The 21,875-nt window shown below is 42.9% G+C and overlaps 1 protein-coding gene across 8 annotated transcripts in view; it reads left to right on the top strand.

Moving 5' to 3' along the window:
* The window catches only part of KIAA1217 (KIAA1217 ortholog), a 979,280-nt gene that overhangs the window by 883,337 nt on the left and 74,068 nt on the right, over window positions 1–21,875 (top strand). Inside the window, exon 1 of one of the 8 annotated variants that reach the window (XM_075315562.1) lies at window positions 516–820. The exons of the other annotated variants lie outside the window; for them this stretch is intronic. The gene's annotated coding sequence lies outside the window, so the exon portion shown is untranslated. Of the gene's footprint in view, window positions 1–515; window positions 821–21,875 lie in introns of those variants that run through there. 8 annotated transcript variants of the gene reach the window in all.

The following is a 21,875-nucleotide window of genomic DNA, read 5'->3' as shown; positions in this document are numbered from 1 at the left end:
GTGGTCTATGTGGATTTGCATAGGACTGCAAGCATACATACATGTTTTGGGTAAAGCCTTGTTACATAAAGATAATGCAATATTTTGCCAGTGGATCTACATAGGACTGCAGGTATCTTTTATAGAATGAATATTTAATTCAATGTGGTCTATGTGGGTTTGCATAGGACTGCAAGCATACATACATGTTTTGGGTAAAGCCTCGTTACGTAAAGATAATGCAATGTGATCCCGATATGAGACGTCGGCTGCATTCACTGTAAACTGTAAAATGAGGATAATTACAGTCGGAGCCATCAGTAGACGTTCCATCCGTTCCAGAATAAAAAAAAATACGGACAAGGCAAAAAAAGTGCCGTATTTTTACGGGCTGACCTGGAATTTCTGGATGTTTGACTTTGGCTCGGAAATATTTTTTTGAGGGAGGGAGGTGGGTGCAGGCGGTGAGCGCTGGGGGCACGGACCCTGGATTTGTTCTCCTCGTCATTGAGAAGGTGACACGAACACGAGTGATGTTGTATTTATAAACATCACGTGTTTCCTTCCCGGGAGGCTCCGTCACAACGTTCCCCTCTAAATCCGTGCGCTGCGGGAAGGGAAGGGTTAATATGACATTGTAATGAGGAATCCTGCCCTGCAGCAGCCAGTGACGGGAGATTCGGGGATGGAGGCAGCTCTGCGCTCAGGAGCCAGCCTCTCGGATCGCAGCTGCGCCTAGGCGCTGGATGTGCGGGAGATGGGGGGCGCAGCGGTGTCCGGAGGGGTCTCGTATCAGATCGGGCTCATTCTCTATGCCTCCCCTGAGTAGCTGACATGCAAGGTAAGTCTGCTGCCCATCACATATATATATCTATATAATATATAGATATATATATATGTATATATATATATGTGTGTATATATATATATATATATATATATATATGTTTGTATATATATATATATATATATATGCATATATATGCATATATATATATATATATATATATATATATATACCGTACCTGTAGCTGCTGCCATCAATCCCTCCGCAGAGACGGGGAGTCTCCACCTGCCTGATCCAATTATTATTATTATTATTATTGTTATGCTTTGCTTATATAGCGCCACCATATTCCGCAGCAGTGTACAGGCATTATTTGCAGCAACGTCGTTAAATCTTGTAGCAGAGCCGGACGCGTCCTTTAACTCTTCACAACCTCTTTTGTGCAATAGGATAACTTTCTAAGTAAAAACAATGCAGTGGGTGTGCTTGCAGTCCTATGCAAATTCACTTAGACCACATTCCGATGAATATTCATTCTAGAAAAATAAGGCAATGGAGATATCTGAAGTCCTGTGTAGATCAACTGGCAAAACATTGCATTAGCTTTACGTAACGAGACTTTACCCAAAAAAATATATGTATGCTTGCAGTCCTATGCAAAGCCACATAGACTACATTGCGATGAGTATACATTCTATAAAAGATACCTGCAGTCCTATGTAGATCCAGTGGCAAAACATTGCATTATCTTTGCGTCACGAGGCTTTACTCAAAACATGTATGTATGCTTGCAGTCCTATGCAAAGCCACATAGACTACATTGCGATGAGTATTCATTTTATAAAAGATACCTGCAGTCCTATGTAGATCCACTGGCAAAACATGACATTATCTTTATGTAACAAGCTTTTACAAAAAATATATATGTATGCTTCCAGTCCTATGCAAATCAACATGGATCATGTCATGATGAATATTCAATATATGCAGTCTACATATTTGCAGTCCTATGCAAATCCACATTGACCACATTATGATGAAGATTCATTATATGCTCTGAACATACTTGCAGTCCTATGCAAATCCACATAGACCACATTATGATGAAGATTTATATCCACTGAACATACGTACAGTCCTATGCAAATCCACACAGACTTATTATGAAGATTCATTATATGCATTGAACATGCTTGCAGTCTTATGCAAATCCACATAGACCATATTATCATGAACATTCATTACATGCACTGAATGTACTCCTTATATAAAGATAATGCAAGTAAGTGCATTTACATAGGACTGTAAGTATGTTCATTGCATCATCTTTCCGTCATGAATCTTCATCATAATGTGGTCTATGTGGATTTACATAGAACTGCAAGAATAGATTTTTGTATTACCTTTCATATAACAAGCTTTTTTTTTTTTCTTTACAAAGAAAATATCTATGCTTGTAGTCCTATGTAAATCCACATATATCACAAGATTCATTCTATAAAGATGATGCACTGAACATTCTTGCAGTTTTATCTTTATATCATGAATATTCATCATGATGCAGTCTATGTAGATTTACATAGGACTGCGAGTATATTTTTATTTGCATTATTTCTATATAAGGAGCCTTTTTTCCAAAGAAAATATGCTTACAGTCCCATGTAAATCCACAAATACCACATTATGAGGAAGATTCATTATATTGAACACAATGAACACGCCTGCAGTCCTATGTAAATACCACATACCACATAATCATGAAGATTGACAAGTCAATGCAAATAACATACCTGCAGTCCTATGTAATCTCACATAGGCCATATTGGGATGAAGTATGATTATATAAAGATAATGTAATTTACATACTTGTAGTCCTATGTAAATCAACATAGGCCATATTATGACGATATTATATAAAGATAGTAAAAAATAGGCTCATGTAATAATGCACATAAATATCTGCAGCCCTATGTAAATACACATATACTGTGATGAAGATTTATTATATAAATATGTAAGAATGCAATGCCCAGTACATGGACATACCTGCAGTCCTATGTAAATCCACTGATATTCTTTTTTCCATAAGAAAAACTTTACAAGTAAAAATAATGCAAGTGCTATGCCTGCAGCCCTATGTAAATCCATATACTGTAATGAAGATTGGTTATATCAAGATAATGCAATAAACACACCGGCAGTCCAATGTAAATGCACACACAGTATACAGTAATCAAGATTTATTACACAAATATGCCATAATGCTGTGAATATACCTGCAGTCCTATGTAAATCTACTGACAAAACAGTGTAAAAAAAAAAAGCTCATTATACAAAGATAATGCAAATAAAATACCCACAGTCCTATGTAAATGCACATATAACATACTGTGAATTATATTCATTATATGTACATAATACAATGGAGATACTTTCAGTCCTATGTAAACTCATGGATAATACATTTTGACGAAGACAAGTAGAGAAGATAAACGGGATACCTGCAGTCCTGTGCAAAGTTACATGTAGCACATGGTCATGCGGATTCTTTATATGCATTGTAATGTGATGGGGAGATCTGCAGTCCTATGTAAGTCTACAGATTACACACGATAATGAAAATTCTATATATCAAGATAATGTTGTGAGCATGCATGCAGTCCTGTGTAAAACCAAAAATATCTGCATGTTCTAAAGATTCATTTTTTGTGAGATTATTGTAAATCTCAATCTGCAAATCCCTTCCTTTTTTAGTTGCAGTTAGGATGCTGGGACTTGTAGTTCAGCAACAGGTAATTTTGATTAAACACATCTGATGGGGTTTTTTCAGAGTAGTGATGTCGTAAAAAGATATAATCTAATGTGTACAAGCGTCTGCTCCAAGCATGCGAGGGCTGCTACACACCATTGATTCAGAGATGTAGAAGAGCTACTTAAATTGGACCCGTCTCTTCCCATAAATATGTATTTTTTTTTACCTGCTAAAAATGCTGCTTTTCTCTTGAATCCGGCGTTGTTTTTCTTTTGTTTCTACGCCTCTCCGTTCCTAAGATATGGCTCCTTCTTCCCTGAATCTAAATGTAGCCTTTAGTCAACTGGGTGGGGACTTAAGCACACTCCCACAGAGGCGGAGCTGCACACCACACCCACTTGGCTAACAAGAAAATATTTAAGTAAATTGTAGATGGGGCCATATTTCAGGAACGGAGAGGCATAGGAACACAAGAAAAACAACGCCGGATTCAGGAGGACAGCGGCATTTACACCAGATTAAAAAAACAGACATATTTTGTTTATTTATTCCTAATTTAAAAGCTGCTTTTTACAGGAGCAGCAAAAGCTATGAGATTTCAGAAATCTCATGCACACGCCTGTTTTTTTTTTCTGATTGAATTTAGGAACTGCAGCGGTTTTTTATGTTAATATTTTGCAGCTTTTTTCACCTATGGAAAATAATGAGAAAGTGAAAAAAGATGCAACAGACAATTTTGGGGCGTTTTTAAGCGCTTTTGTGCCGTTTATGTCATTATTTGGAGCCTCAGGTCCTGGTGGAGCAGCAGTTCCTGTAATTCCCTGAGACAAGTTGTTGTTTTAACACTTTGGGTGAATTTCAAAGGATTTTGTGCTGCCCGTCCTTCTGTGATCCTCCAGCGGGTGCACGGAGGTGACGTGACATAACATGGCTGTGCGGAAAGAAAAAAATCCTTATGCTTGTTCTTGTCATTTAGGTGACATTTCAGCTTTTGTTTCTTCCATGCTGGGAGCGCCGGCTGTGAGGGAAAACCTGTGTCTGCTGTGTTATATGTGACTGCACTACAGATCCCAGCAATCCATGTGACCTCACATAAAAGATACTCGCGATTAAACGTCACTTCTCGCTTCACTTTTTAAAGCTTTTTTTTCCTTCTAGGCTGCCACAATGGCCTGAAGAAGAGCAGATAAGGGCAGCTTAATCAGAAAATAAAGGTTCCATATGTGGATATATATACAGTTAGGTCCAGAAATCTTTGGACAGTGACACAATTTTCGCGAGTTGGGCTCTGCATGCCACCACATTGGATTTGTAATGAAACCTCTACAACAGAATTCAGGTGCAGATTGTAACGTTTAATTTGAAGGTTTGAACATAAATATCTGATAGAAATTGTAGGAATTGTACACATTTCTTTACAAACACTCCACATTTTAGGAGGTCAAAAGTAATTGGACAAATAAACCAAACCCAAACAAAATATTTTTATTTTCAATATTTTGTTGCGAATCCTTTGGAGGCAATCACTGCCTTAAGTCTGGAACCCATGGACATCACCAAACGCTGGGTTTCCTCCTTCTTAATGCTTTGCCAGGCCTTTACAGCTGCAGCCTTCAGGTCTTGCTTGTTTGTGGGTCTTTCCGTCTTAAGTCTGGATTTGAGCAAGTGAAATGCATGCTCAATTGGGTTAAGATCTGGTGATTGACTTGGCCATTGCAGAATGTTCCACTTTTTTGCACTCATGAACTCCTGGGTAGCTTTGGCTGTATGCTTGGGGTCATTGTCCATCTGTACTATGAAGCGCCGTCCGATCAACTTTGCGGCATTTGGCTGAATCTGGGCTGAAAGTATATCCCGGTACACTTCAGAATTCATCCGGCTACTCTTGTCTGCTGTTATGTCATCAATAAACACAAGTGACCCAGTGCCATTGAAAGCCATGCATGCCCATGCCATCACGTTGCCTCCACCATGTTTTACAGAGGATGTGGTGTGCCTTGGATCATGTGCCGTTCCCTTTCTTCTCCAAACTTTTTTCTTCCCATCATTCTGGTACAGGTTGATCTTTGTCTCATCTGTCCATAGAATGCTTTTCCAGAACTGAGCTGGCTTCATGAGGTGTTTTTCAGCAAATTTAACTCTGGCCTGTCTATTTTTGGAATTGATGAATGGTTTGCATCTAGATGTGAACCCTTTGTATTTACTTTCATGGAGTCTTCTCTTTACTGTTGACTTAGAGACAGATACACCTACTTCACTGAGAGTGTTCTGGACTTCAGTTGATGTTGTGAACGGGTTCTTCTTCACCAAAGAAAGTATGCGGCGATCATCCACCACTGTTGTCATCCGTGGACGCCCAGGCCTTTTTGAGTTCCCAAGCTCACCAGTCAATTCCTTTTTTCTCAGAATGTACCCGACTGTTGATTTTGCTACTCCAAGCATGTCTGCTATCTCTCTGATGGATTTTTTCTTTTTTTTCAGCCTCAGGATTTTCTGCTTCACCTCAATTGAGAATTCCTTAGACCGCATGTTGTCTGGTCACAGCAACAGCTTCCAAATGCAAAACCACACACCTGTAATCAACCCCAGACCTTTTAACTACTTCATTGATTACACGTTAACGAGGGAGACGCCTTCAGAGTTAATTGCAGCCCTTAAAGTCCCTTGTCCAATTACTTTTGGTCCCTTGAAAAAGAGGAGGCTATGCATTACAGAGCTATGATTCCTAAACCCTTTCTCCGATTTGGATGTGAAAACTCTCATATTGCAGCTGGGAGTGTGCACTTTCAGCCCATATTATATATATAATTGTATTTCTGAACATGTTTTTGTAAACAGCTAAAATAACAAAACTTGTGTCACTGTCCAAATATTTCTGGCCCTAACTGTATATATATATATATATATATATATATATATATATATATACTGTATATGTACAGTGTATGTTTATGTATATATACAGTGTATATATATATATATATATATATATATATACAGTGTATGTATATTTTTATATATATGTGTTATATATACATATATATATATGTTATATATATATACATATATATATACATATATATATTTATACATATATATATATATGTGTATATATATATATATATATACATATATATATGTATATATATATATATATATATATATACGTATATATATATATATATATATATATATGTATATATATATATATATATATATGCATATATATATACGTATATATATATATATATATATATATATTAGGGGTAGCAGAGCAGAGTTTGTCACATGGTTTGATCTGAATTTCACAATGTGCTGTAGATAAACATTCGGCATGGTTTTAATTAATGGGAAAAGGGTTTTCACCTCTATGAAGTTAACAGGAAAAGCAGTGGCCTAACTTGTTGCTAGTGGGCCCTAAAGCAAAATCTACAACCGGGTCCCCAAATATCATGGGTATTTAATTGTATGGGTCTTCTCAAATGGACCTTATGAGGCTCCTTAGGTCCAACTGCAACCCCTGCACCTACCGTATTATAGTTGGACCCCTGCATACAGTGGCAACTACAAGACCGCTATAAAGGCCATGAGTCAGAGGGGTCTGTTGCCAGCGCCGGCACCGCTTCTCCAACCTTCCATCCGTCTTTGCACATTCAACTGTATCGGCATCCTGCATGCTTATACAGGTGAAAGCAGTGATGGAAGAGGAAGTGGTCTGCGCCATCCATCATGCTCCTTTGGCATCTGACATCTAACATCTCAGCACAGCGGACACGATGACGTCACTTCATCGCGCCTGCTGTGCCGAGCAGTGAAGAGCTTTAGAGTGCCCGCTGTTGAGACAGGAGTAGCAGGGGATGAGGGAGACAAGTATTAGGACCCGTTATACTATTTGGAGGGTTGTGGGGGGGCCATTATACTATATGGAGGACTTTGTAGGGTCCATTATACTATATTTTGAGTATAGGGTGCATTATACTATATGGAGGACTATGTAGGGTGTATTATACTATATGGAGGACTATGTGGGGCCATATATATACTGGTATATACTGTTTGTCTACCATCCTACGCTCCATCCTGGTAAATATGTCCTCTTCCTGGTATATATGTCCCCATCCTAGTATGTATGTCCCCATCCTGGCATATATGTCTCCCATCCTAGGCCACATCCTGGTATACAGTATATGTTCCACATTCTGGTATATATGTTCCCCATCCTGGGTTCATCCTGCTATACATGTCCCTCATCCTTGGCTCATCTTGGTATATATAACCTCATCCTGTCCCCTTCCTGATATACATCCTGGTATATATGTGGCCCAATCCTGGTATATTTGTCCGCATTCTTGGCCCATTCAGGTATATATGTCCTCATCCTGGGCTCATCCTGGTATATATGCTCCCAAACCTGGTATAAATGGTCCTCATCCTGGGCTCATCCTGGTATATATGACTTCATTGTGGACCCATCCTGGTATATATGTTATTATCCTGGGCACCTTCCTGGCATATACAGTCCCCATTCTGTCGCTAACTCATACAAAGAAAAATTCTAATCACCTAACTCTGCTCCTACACCGCGCAACATCATCTGTATCTGTAGCGCCCCTGAAGATATCAGGGTGTTACAGGGAACTACATCCTGCCCCCCAGGTTGCAGGGCCTACCCCCCATGGTTCCAGGTTCCCATCAGCAGTGTCACTGACATCCGCACTACAAATTCCAATCATGCCTCATACCAGGGCTGGACAGGCACTCCAGTGGTTTGGTCAAGTTGGAGCACGGCCGCCCACCTAGGGGTCAGGCAGACTGGTGGAAGGGAAATGAGAGAGTCGAGTGTTAGCCCTCAAAGAGTGAGGAGCAGGGGAGTTGAAGCTCCCAGGGAGGCGACAGGTTGGGTCGCAGACGATGGTCCGGGACCACAGGAGTCGGGGACCGGTATTAGGAACACTAGACAGGAGTGTAACAGACACAGTCTAGGAGGATTGTTGGCACCAGAAAGCCCAGCCACCTTACCAGTACCGAGCACAGCGGGGTACAGGACCCTAGATCGGGGAGCAGCTTCAAGCAACCCGATAATTAACCTGTGGAGGATAGTCTCTGTATGAACTTTCCCCAAGAGCTCAGAGATTGGAGGCAGCAGCACAACGCGGGGGATAGGGTTCTCCAAAATACACAACCCACTGAGATCCCAAGTGCTAGCCATCAAGAGCACAGCTGCCATACACATACACACGGGTAGCGGGGCCCCAAAAGCATCAAGCTAAGGGGCCACAACAGTAAAACAATTTGTGCACGGAGGCAGGGCTCCGGACTTACCAAGTGACACTGTTGGGAGCAGGACCTGAACGGGCTCCCCCCGTAGAGACTGCGGTGCCCAGAGACTTTGGTTTACCATCTGTGTGAGTGTCTGCTTAATCCACTTGATCCACCACCACGACTACCACAGTGAGTAGTATGACCCCTGCACCCTGCTTCCCAAGTCCAAGCAAGCTACCCATTCACCAAATCCCCACAATCCGGGGTCTTCCCTACCTGCGGAGGGATTAACACCATCTACCCCGATACTCCCATCGGCAGCGGCGGTACTCCCCTTTACCGCAACCCGCAGGTGGCGTCACGAACATTTATCCCCTGTAAATACCCCCTTTACATTTGAGGTGGCCGCAAGCCCCCAGGTCCGGAGACCCTTGAGCCACAGTAACGACATATCCGAGCAGTTTGACTGCTGCTGGGGCGACACATATCCAGTGCACTTTACTCATCAGCTGACATCCACGTGTACGCCATGGCACATGATGTCACTGTCATACACCCCTAGTCACGTGTGCTTCGATGTCAGCTGCCGGCCACTGTTTGGCTGGTACCTTGTAGTGCAGCACATGGACCTGATGGGTCTCTGTGCTGCAATGCCTTTCAGCTGGATCTGCGCCCTCAAACACACATCCAGCTGAAGTAGCCCGGTCACGACCTTGCGGCCATGATCATTATGCCCCTTGGGCCAGTGATGATGTCTGTAAAGCGCTGTGGAATTAATGGTGCCATATAAGCTAATAAAATAATGGCTATTACCAGTATGACATTAGAATTGTAAATGATTGCAGAACTTTTTATGTAGCCGGTGGCTTGCATTACATTTCTTTCTCTACAAGCTAACAAAATTTTCAGCTTTGTGAGATCTTTCCATTGCAAAGCATCATGATTAGAAAATACCTCTGCGAGGCAATGGCGTAAACGGCGCCACATTCCTCAGTCCCGCAGCACAAAGAGAGCTTTCATTCAGTCAATTAGAATAGCCGACCTGAGGGTTATGTTTTTCTAAAAACTTGTGTTAATCACACGGAGCGGCTTACTTCCTTGTGGCTGAGGAACTTCAGGGAACACAGGACAATGCCAGACACAAAGCAAGGCGAATCGTACGGATGTATCAGACGACGGCGAAATGCTTTAAGCAGTTGGTTTAACCACTTCCACGATCGGGGCTTTGTGATGTGGATGCGGCCGGGGACCTGCCGAGTTTACGACAATTCATCACGAAGCAAAAAACGTATTGGATTTTTAATTCATATCGCAAGAAGGAAATGGAACGGAGTAATGATTGTCAACTCCATCTGTTCATTAATCACTTGAGCGCAGAAGCTGATGAACGGAGACATTTTATATTTATTTTTAAATGCTAGGGGGGACAAGGTAATTTCCTATCAGAAAAGAAACGAGCGTCGTATCTAATATCATTACTGTCTTCATAAAGAACTGACACGTGGCGCGGAGCAACAAAGAGAATGTATTCATTACCGATGTCACCTGCCCTAATGGAGCCAGCCAACCGCATCATTAGCTGTAGCCTCGGCAGAAAACTTGGAGACCTGGAGGTTTTTTTGGGTGGAAAGTCTTCTCCACGTGCCAACGGTTCTAGTCCATGTTGATGTTTTAACCAATGTGCACCACATTGCCCCATGGCCAGTCGATAATGGAAGATTTTTCCAATGACGTTCTTGACGATGCTATTCTTTGGCCTCACAGAACATACTTGAGATGGGAGTTTCTCTTCAGTAGTTTATGACAGAAGAGGACCATTTTGGCAGTTTATGTAACATTTTGCCCTCCTAGCCATTATACGATATTGGAGGGAGGTGGTCTAAACTAGAGTTAACGTGTTTGTAGAAGCCATTCATGGTAGTTTCTTAGATTTGATGAATGAATGCGTTAGGAAATAAAGGTAGTCATTAAGTCACAGCCAACCCCACCGATTTCAGTAGGACCAGACAACTATCTTGTGTGCATCTGGGGGGGGCCCAACTCTTTTTTTCAGTACCAGATGTAAAGATAACAGGTTGGCCTTGTTGAATTTCATTATACTTCATACTTTTGTTCTCACAGCCAGAGGCTTATCTCCTTTGATATGAAAAGGAACAAGCATGTCCATATTGAGCAACCCAATCCTTAATTTTGGTGGGTGTGGGCAAATATCGTATCTAATACGTATGGGGCCTCGTTTTCTAGACTTTCGTCCACCAGCAGATGTAAAGGAAAGGTAAAGACACCTATTGCACATCATATATTTGGTTGTTGCTGCCAAAATCATGGGTTTGGCCAACAATCTAATGTGTCACATCATGAGTAGAGATCAGCGTACCCGTGGAAGTTCAATTCGGCGGGTTCAGCCGGACATAAGATAACGTTTGGATTGGGACCCGAACTTGACCTGAATCCCAATGGAAGTCACTAATTGAGCAGTTCCGGTTTCCGCCTATAGGCAGCCAGCCATAAACAGATCACTTCTGGAGGAGGGTGGGAAGAGTTTTTCCATTTTTTTTTGTTTGGTGTACAGTACATCCAATCACGCTGTTATTACCCCCAGTGGGAGCCGTTCAAACACTCCAAGGGGCTTGCACAGGGATGAGAACTGAGCATACCCGATATAGAGATGCTCGCGTAAGTAGTTTGCATACGTAAAGCTCCCGAACTCCGAACCTGAACTGTATTTTTTGGGAGGGGGGGTTTGTGTAAAGCCTGTGTCCGGTATGAACACCGAACCTTGGGTTCGCTCATCTCTAATCATAAGTGCTGATGAAGGTGTCGGGAGAATGGGAATGAAGTAGAGCCCAAATGGTTTTAGGAACCAGCTCCATTTTGATTCACTATGACGCCCCTGATGTGTTTGGCGTTGGCACCCAGGACTTGTATATTTTTCTCCTTCAAGGTCTTTCCATGACTCAGTCTAGAGACTATTCCACAATTTTTTAGTTACTACTGGCGTAGCTCCTTCAGAGGTTCTCATAATCTATGTTTAATTGTGATAGCCCCACCAGGAGTGGACACCCTGTCTTTGAGGAAGCCATAGTTGACGTATGGTAAATACATCCCTGTTTTAAACAAAAAAGTTCTATCTCTTAAACATCAAAGATATAGAGACATATTTTATCTCTATCGTAATGTTCCTATTACTTAATCTAGAGTCAGACCACAGATTATTATATCAATAGATAAAACCACTTGGAAGTAATTGCTGTCTGGGCCATAAGTGAAGCATTAGGGTCTGCTCACTCCACTAGGCGAGTGTTAATCACAGATGGTGGGGCTTGGAATAGAAGCAGAGAATTTGCGCAGCCACAGAGTCTCCGAGGTTTCGGCTTCGGCGGCTGGTGAAATGTTTAAGTCTAAATATAGAGCTGAAAACTCTTTGTCTGAATGAGCCGCTTTAGCACATAAACATCTATAAATGTTGTCCCTTCTCAGCCACCATCGTTCACTGTCTCTGATGTTGTCACTTCATTTCATTTGTCAGCGGTCTCGATCCCTCCAGGTTGTTTACTGTGATAATCCTTAAAATATCGACCAGAGCTTCTTGACAATCTCACCCCGACCGCGAGGAAGTTCATTTAGGGATTTTCTCTGTTTGCTGAAGCTAATGACTCGATGTAGAAGAGAAACCTGAAACTGAAGTATAATGGGGAGTATAATCGTAGCATTTAGGTTTTCAGCAGTGGATTCTGCAGGAGGTTAGAGATTTACAGATGTTGTTAGACAATAAACTGTAAGGCAAAAGTATTAAGATAAGGCCCAATAACCAGAGTATTTGTTCTACTCTACAACTACGTGTGCCCGTACACATTGGTGTACACTTGGCCAAACCCAACTATTCTGGTTGTATTTGCCATTTCTTCGATATCTATAAAGCCTTCTGGTTCTTGCCTGGCAGATTTTTCCTGGGGAAAGAAGGATTGAGCATGCTAAATCTCCACGACCGATCCTTTTGTCCCTCAGAGGAGATAAGCCTCCAGCAGAGGTATCTAGAAGAGGCTGAATGATGGTCCTAGAGCAAACGTTGCCTTTCTATGGTTTTCATAAGCTTCTATGAATTGGCCTTTAGATAATGTCATGGGTTTGTCGTGTATGACAGATGGTCATGTGGTTTCTGGCAATACAAGGTCACAGTGTTTGGCTGCGCAGAATGCTCCCTGACTTTCCATTGTTCCTGCTGTCAATAGTCATAGGTGGCTTTCCTGCTGGATTTATCTCTCTCCTTTTGGACCCAGCAGGAGCTCGACTTCCACCCAGCTGTTGATCATCAATATTCCCTTGGTGTGTGTATATACCCCATTCGTCCTTTGGACTGGTGCTGGTTATATTCTTCAGTTTATTCAAGCCCTTCGTGCAAGCAGGTGGCTTGTACTCCTCTGTGGTATAGTTGCAGAAAGATTTGCTGAACTTCTAACTGAGTCATCTGTAGATAAGTAGTTCATGCATTTTCCCCCTTTGTGGCATCCTTGTGTCATCTATGGAGTTAGTGGAGTTGATGAAAAGCTCATCCCATCCGTTCCCTGTTTAGGGCCCAGCACTAGGGATACCTAGGGACAGGTATCCGGCTCGGCGCATAGGTATGGAACCTATCAAGGGAGGTGAGAGACCCCAGGGACCATTGGTAGGTTAGGTCAGGGGTCACCATCTTTCCCTTCCCTTTCACCGACCGCTTGGTACTTCTCGTACCTAGCGTTCCAGATAATCATTGTCCCCCTTTGTGAAAAAAACTAGACTCTCCACTTTACCTCGTGAAATCAGAATTGGTGCTTCATGATACCTGCAAATACCACAGATCTTGAAAGGCGCTAAGGATTAAGTGGTGTAACTCTAGAGGAGTCTCCCATGCCTGGAAGAAGGGGGCGCAGATCCTTTTTCCCCATATGACAAGTAGACCTACATCATTTTTTTAAATTGATGCCGTCCTATCACTCATGTGTGGAGGTGGTGTTAGCGCTAAATTGCCCCCCTACCAACTGCTGATCTTAAAATCTAAAATTGGGGCTGAGAAGAGACAGATGCCACCAAAGGTGTTTGGCAGCAACTTGCTCCCCTCTCCCTATTAAAAGCCACTTGGGGGAAGATTCAACATTTTGTGAGAGTTTTAAGCCACTTCTCCCTTTTTATCTTGTGGTATTCGCTGATGTTTATAAACTAAATTCAATCAAATGGCATACACGGACCATGAATTTTGCACAAAATCAAAAATGGTCTTTTTTTAGGTCTAACCATTTTTATGACTTTTAGAACAAGAAGTCACACTTTTTTTTTTCAAAATGTCGTAAAAATTGTTTGTGTACATAAATTGTATCGGTTGTATCGGGGCGGGGGGGTGTAGGATGGGAAAGTGGAATACATTTTTTACTTTTGGAAAGTCATCAATAATGATTTGGGCGGAAACATCTAGAAGCCTTAAACCACACCAACAGCGGCGAACGTTAAAAATAATAAAACTTGCCGGTCATTGTCCCCAGTTCGTTATCTCCAAGATAGTCCCCAACTACCATATCTACTAAGACCTGCCTCGAAAATAAGCCCTAGCAGGGTTTTCAGGCTTTTTTGGGGTATACGTAAAATAAGCCTCACTCCAAAAATAAGCCCTATTGGCGGGTCATTTTTGTATACCATACTAATGGTATCCTTATATAGAATTTGGGCAGCCCTTTCAGGATATATAACTTTTTTGCTGTAAATTACCCCATTGTGTTGCTGTAAGCCCCAGAAAATTTATAGTCACATGCCGGCAATTAATGTAAAATGAATATTCACCCCTTCCCCCACCCATAATGCCGCCCACTTCTCTGTGCTGGCGTCTGACTGCCATATTACTTGCCCAAGAATCACATCGTAATCCTTGGACTGGCTGAGGTTGTTATCCCCAATTTAGATATCATCAAGATGGTCCTTAACTACCATGTACTAAGACCAACCTCGAAAACAGGCCTAAGCAGGATTTTCAGGCTTTTTGGAGTATGCTTAAATTAAGCCTCAGTCCAAAAATAAGCCTTATTTGTGGGTCATATTTGTATACCATACTAATAGTTTCCTTATCTAGGGGATGTGTACCGCCCTGAGAGGGGCTCGGCCGCTCCCCTTGCCGGGCCGAGCCGCTCGAGGTCCGGGCTTGGGTTGTCGGTGGCTCGAGTGCCTCCGGACCGGGGGCCACGTCTCTCTGTTAAGGGGAGGCAGTGGGGTGGTGGTGTGGGACGAGGTTCGCAGCCGGGGGCCGCGTTGTCGTTGTACGGGTCGTGACGCCACCCACGGGTCGTGGTGACGAGATGCACCACCGCTGCGGCTGGAGTGAAGGGGGCTCCGTGTTGAAGGCGCAGCCTGGATGTTAGCCCCTCCGTGGGTAGGGGCGGTGTGTCCCGGGGCCCGGCGGGATGAGCGATGATGTTGTCGGGGTGCAGGGCGCCGTTCTGCGGTGCGATGTCGTGCCCGGATGGCACTGGTGTACTCACTATTAATTCACACTCAGAGTCACTGGTAAACCAAAGTTCGGGGTATGGTCGGGTCCCACAGCCGGCTGCTTGTGTCCCTTGTGAGGCTGATGGTGGCCCCTTTCCCTTGCACGTCTTGTTTTGTTTTTTTGGCACCCCTCCCTGAGCAGTGGTAGCCCGCTCCCCGGCACTTAGCTGCAGGAAGGTGGGCTTTTGCCTTCTTTCGGGACTTTGGGTGTGGATGAACCCGTGAGGTCCAGACTGCAATCAGTTAATTTGCCTACACTCAGTGGCTTCTAAGCTAGGACGGGGTCTGAGTACCCTGTTTCTGGTGCTCCGATAAACGGTTGACTCCCCGGTTCAGGGCCGGCGGGCTCCAACCCTGGCCCGGTCCGTACGGTTCCGCCGGTTGCTATACCGGTACTCCTGCAGGCGGTCACCACCGTCTGCCTGCCTGACGTTACGGGGATCCCAGGCTCCTACCCAGGTCCCTGACAGCTCTGCTCCTCCACACCTTCTGTCACTGTCACTCTACAACTCTTTTCTGTTTGTATTTCCTTCCTCAGGACAGTAGTCTCCTCGGTGGGCGTGTCTTTCTGCCTGACTCCGCCCACCTGGTGTGCCCTACTTGCCCTGAGGGAGGCATCAGTTCTCCCTTACGGGTGACGGATGTGTCCTCACAAGGGATGGGGGTGTGTGTGTTGTGTGGTGGGTGTTGTTACCTGTGACCCCTGGGGTCCAGGGCGTCACACTTGGGCAGCCCTTTCAGCATATGTAACCTTTATTGCTGCACTTTGCCCTGTTGTGGATCTATAAGCCGCTGAAAATTTATAGTCACACTCCGGCAGTGCAAAATGAATATTCACCCCTTCCCCCGCCCATAATATCGCCCACCCCTCTGTGCCTTCATCTGACTGCCATATTGCTCATCCAAGGATCGCATCACAATTTTCCGACTGGCCGTCTGCTCTTCTGACCTGAACGTGACAGCTGCATAGAAATTCATGATATCAGGAGAGGTCAGGTCAGGAGAGTAGACGTCCAGTTCGAGGATTTTGATGTGATCCTTGGGTGAGTAATACGGCAGTCAGACTGCATCCAATCACTGTCATAGAGTGGTGGCGAGATTACAGGCGGCCAGAGGGGTGAATATTCATTTTGCATTAACAGCCAGCAAGCAACCGTAAATTTTTCGAGTCTTACAGCAACACTGCTAGGCAACGTACAGACATAAAAGTTACATACCTTGAAAGGGCTGCCCAAACCCTATATCATAATACTAGGTATTAGTATAGTACACAAAAATGACCTGACAGATTCCCGTTAAAAGGCACCAATTTTTTAGAACAAAAAATTCTAAGAAAAACCGATTTGGTTAAAGATAACACATTTTTTAATGGTTAAAAATTAATGATTGCCAACTGGCAGTATGACTATAACAGGGGCGTCACATGTATAAATATTAAAAAGTCAAATACAGGTATCGCTGCAGAGGTATAAGATTAGATACAAAAATTCCAAAATATAGGAAAAACCATTTGGCTTTGAAAAACTGAGTCAGTAAGGGTAAAGACACAGTAAGAAAAATTAGAATTGGAACACAGAATTCACAGATGGGGTATGTATAGCGATCATGCAATAGCTATAGCCATAGTATACAGTGCCTACAAGTAGTATTCAACCCCCTGCAGATTTAGCAGGTTTACACATTCGGAATTAACTTGGCATTGTGACATTTGGACTGTAGATCAGCCTGGAAGTGTGAAATGCACTGCAGCAAAAAAGAATGTTATTTCTTTTTTTCTTTTTTTTTTAAATTGTGAAAAGTTTATTCAGAGGGTCATTTATTATTCAACCCCTCAAACCACCAGAATTCTGTTTGGTTCCCCTAAAGTATTAAGAAGTATTTCAGGCACAAAGAACAATGAGCTTCACATGTTTGGATTAATTATCTCTTTTTCCAACCTTTTCTGACTAATTAAGACCCTCCCCAAACTTGTGAACAGCACTCATACTTGGTCAACATGGGAAAGACAAAGGAGCATTCCAAGGCCATCAGAGACAAGATCGTGGAGGGTCACAAGGCTGGCAAGGGGTACAAAACCCTTTCCAAGGAGTTGGGCCTACCTGTCTCCACTGTTGGGAGCATCATCCGGAAGTGGAAGGCTTATGGAACTACTGTTAGCCTTCCACGGCCTGGACAGCCTTTGAAAGTTTCCACCCGTGCCGAGGCTAGGCTTGTCCGAAGAGTCAAGGCTAACCCAAGGACAACAAGGAAGGAGCTCCGGGAAGATCTCATGGCAGTGGGGACATTGGTTTCAGTCAGTACCATAAGTAACGTACTCCACCGCAATGGTCTCCATTCCAGACGAGCCCGTAAGGTACCTTTACTTTCAAAGCGTCATGTCAAGGCTCATCTACAGTTTGCTCATGATCACTTGGAGGACTCTGAGACAGACTGGTTCAAGGTTCTCTGGTCTGATGAGACCAAGATCGAGATCTTTGGTGCCAACCACATACGTGACGTTTGGGGACTGGATGGCACTGCATACGACCCCAAGAATACCATCCCTACAGTCAAGCATGGTGGTGGCAGCATCATGCTGTGGGGCTGTTTCTCAGCCAAGGGGCCTGGCCATCTGGTCCGCATCCATGGGAAGATGGATAGCACGGCCTACCTGGAGATTTTGGCCAAGAACCTCCGCTCCTCCATCAAGGATCTAAAGATGGGTCGTCATTTCATCGTCCAACAAGACAATGACCCAAAGCACACAGCCAAGAAAACCAAGGCCTGGTTCAAGAGGGAAAAAATCAAGGTGTTGCAGTGGCCTAGTCAGTCTCCTGACCTTAACCCAATTGAAAACTTGTGGAAGGAGCTCAAGATTAAAGTCCACATGAGACACCCAAAGAACCTAGATAACTTGGAGAAGATCTGCATGGAGGAGTGGGCCAAGATAACTCCAGAGACCTGTGCCGGCCTGATCAGGTCTTATAAAAGACGATTATTAGCTGTAATTGCAAACAAGGGTTATTCCACAAAATATTAAACCTAGGGGTTGAATAATAATTGACCCACACTTTTATGTTGAAAATTTATTAAAATTTAACTGAGCAACATAACTTGTCGGTTTGTAAGATTTATGCATCTGTTAATAAATCCTGCTCTTGTTTGAAGTTTGCAGGCTCTAACTTATTTGCATCTCATCAAACCTGCGAAATCTGCAGGGGGTTGAATACTACTTGTAGGCACTGTATATTGTTGTAGTGATATAAAGCTGGCTATTAATGTTATTGTGGCTTGGAACTATGTATGTTGCTAATAATGCTTATATTAGTATATATAACAGTTGTAGCTGTAGTATATAGTATTAATATGCTGATGAATGTAACTGTGAAAAATAGTATAGTTACAGCATAGGGTATCTCAGATACAGCATGTTATTCACTAATGCCCAGAGCAAATATGTAAGGGAGCCTCCCAAGTATAAAAATGATAGATGAGGAGTATTTACCTGTGCAGGAGAAGACCTATATACACATGTGACGCAAGCCCCGACGCGCACGTTTCGGCGTCACCTTCGTCAGGTGACAATTCCTGTTAAAGAATACAGCAAGACTCTTCATCAAGGAAAGATAAGGCTTCCCCTGAAAATAAGTCCTAGCCCATCTTCCATAAGTGCTGCCCGTAGTCTGTCTTCATTGTACCTCCTGTCTTTGTCAGTGTAATGTTTGTGGGATGTAATTGATAAAATTGGGGGGTTGGCAACAATAATATGATGTTAGGGAGATACACCATATGTATATGTGAGCAGCTATATCATGGAGAAATGGCTTGATCCTAGGTCTACAGTGCAGCCCCCTTACTATATAACACTTTTTTTTTTTTTTTTTTTTGCTATGACCACCAAAAATGTAGCCAGAACTTTTAGATGATTCTTAATATTCTGCTCCTATAAAGTTGGGAGTTGTCTGATAAATGTGGCATATACAACGGTTTTCCGTGACCCAACAGGAACCTGCACGGGACCCAGATGGTTTGACCGTCTGACTCTCCGCTTCCAGGTGATGTCAGTTCTTTATAGCAGCGTCGGGGCATTTTTAGCTTCATACATCAGGCTTGGACCTCGGCCATATATATATATAAATCGGTTGGCCAGAAGATAGTCAATGTGTGGAAATTTTAGCATTCACCCTGACTCCAGACCTTCCAGGGATTTTTTTTTTTTTTTGTTAAAGTATCTGGTAGACTCTGAAATGCGAGTTACCAGTGACTACAGCAGCTTATTACACCGGCCGTCTGCTTTATATCAGAGAAAGCCAGACTATTAATGTGGAAAGTGAGGCAATGCAGTGTCCGTACGCGGGAGAGATGTGACCGGTCGACTAATGATGAAACTGGGATACGTTTTAATCCACACGGACAATGCGATGGTCATAGGGAAGGATGAATAAAAATCTTCACAACACATGAGTCTTAAAGACTTTACAAAACTTGTATAAAGTTGAAGGTGCCAAGTCTCCGGCTGCAATAAGTACTAAAATGTTTTCCTACAACAATGACCTTCAGAGTCGTAAAGGTATTTTTGCTATAAACTTTATCCGATGAAAATCAATCCGATATGTACCGTAGATAAACAATTCTACAACTACTTGGCCAAAATGCAAAATGTCTGTATATACAAACAGTCATGGCCAAAAGTTTTGGCACCCTTGAAATTGTCGCAGAATATGAACTATTTCTCCCAGAAAATTATTGCAATTACACATGTTTATTTGCTTTTTGTGTATTGGAACAACACACACAATAAAAAAAACAAAACTGAGTAAAAAGGACAAATTAAACATACCATATATACTCAAATATAAGCTGAGTTTTTCTGCCCATTTTTTTATGCTGAAAACGCCCCCCTCAGCTTATACTCGAGTGAGGGTCCCAGAAAAAATTATTCTCACCTTTCCTGTTACCTGCTTCTAGAACCTTCATGATTGCTCCCAATGTAGGGGCCCGCGCTGTTGTCGTCAGTGCTTTACTGCACTTGAATGATTTGCAGCAACGAGTGATCTATATGTCTGCGGTCCGCAGGAAGCAGGTAAGAGGACACCACGGGAACAGAAGAGAGGTGAGAATATTTTTTTGTGTTTGTGTATGTGAACAATGGCATAATAGGGGACAAGAAGGGGACCGGAATGAGGCCATTACTAAAGGATGGGGCTCAATGCTACAGGACACAATATGGGCACATTACTACAGGGACAATATGGGCAGATTACTACAGGGGACAATATGTATGGGCACATAACTACAGAGGACAACATGGGCACATTACTACAGGCGATAATATGGGCACATTACTACAGGGAAAATATGGGCACATTACTACACGGGAAAATGTGGGCACATTACTACAGGGCACAATATGGGCACATTACTACAGGGGAAAATATGGGCACATTACTACAGGAGACAATATGGGCAGATTACTACAGGAGACAATATGGGCAGATTACTACAGGAGACAATATGGGCACATTACTACAGGGGACAATATGGGCACATTACTACAGGAGACAATATGGGCACATTGCTACAGGAGACAATATGGGCACATTATCACAGGGTAAAATATGGGTACATTACTACAGGAGACAATATGGGCACATTGCTACTAGAGACAATATGGGCACATTGCCACAGGGGACAATATGGGCACATTACTACCAGTAGCTGCTGCATTTGCCACTCTAGGCTTATACTCAAGTCAATACGTCTTCCCAGTTTTTTGTGGTAAAATTAGATACATTGGCTTATACTTGGGTTGGCTTACACTCGAGTATATATGGTAATTTAACACAAGGCTCCAAAAAGGGTCTGGGCAAAGTTGTTGGCACCCTCAACTTAATATTTGGTTACACACCCTTTACCCTTTGGAATAAATAACTGCAATCAATCACTTCCTATAACCATCAACAAACATCTTCTTACACCTCTCAACTGGAATTTTGGACTCTTCTTTTGCAAACTGCTCCAGGCCTCTCATATTTGAAGGCGTCTTCTCCCAACAGCAATATTAAGATCTCTCCACAGGCTATCAATGGGATTTAGATCCAGACATTGCTGCCACTTCAGAACTTTCCAGCGCTTTGTTTCCATCCATTTCTGGAGGCTTTTTCAAGTATGTTTGGGATCATTGTCCTGATGGAAGACCCAGAACCTAGGACACAAACCCAGCTTTCTGACACAGGGCACTACATTGTGACCCAAAATCCTTTGGAAATCTTCAGATTTCATGATGCCTTGTACACAGTCAGGGCACCCATGCCAACAATTTCTACCATGACTATACTTTACTACTATAGTTGCATTAGTCCATGTGTCCTGTTAAACCTGGAAGCTGCTCCATACAGGATCCTTGGCCAGGAAAATAACCATTTCTCGGCCATTATTGTATATGGACCAATTTGACCTGTAATCTACATAATTCATCACCTATACATGGGTATGGCCCTACTGCTAGGACTCCCATAATCACAGAGTGTGCCTGGTTCTCCATTGGCCTCAAAACCTGGTTGTGCAAGCGTTCTATAGCTCCATGTTGAGTCCATGACGTGCTGC

The sequence above is a fragment of the Anomaloglossus baeobatrachus genome, chromosome 6 (genome assembly GCF_048569485.1).
Source record: "Anomaloglossus baeobatrachus isolate aAnoBae1 chromosome 6, aAnoBae1.hap1, whole genome shotgun sequence".
Lineage (NCBI taxonomy): Eukaryota > Metazoa > Chordata > Amphibia > Anura > Aromobatidae > Anomaloglossus > Anomaloglossus baeobatrachus.
The sequence above is the reverse complement of the archived record's forward strand: the minus strand, read 5'-3'. Positions and strand labels throughout refer to the sequence as shown.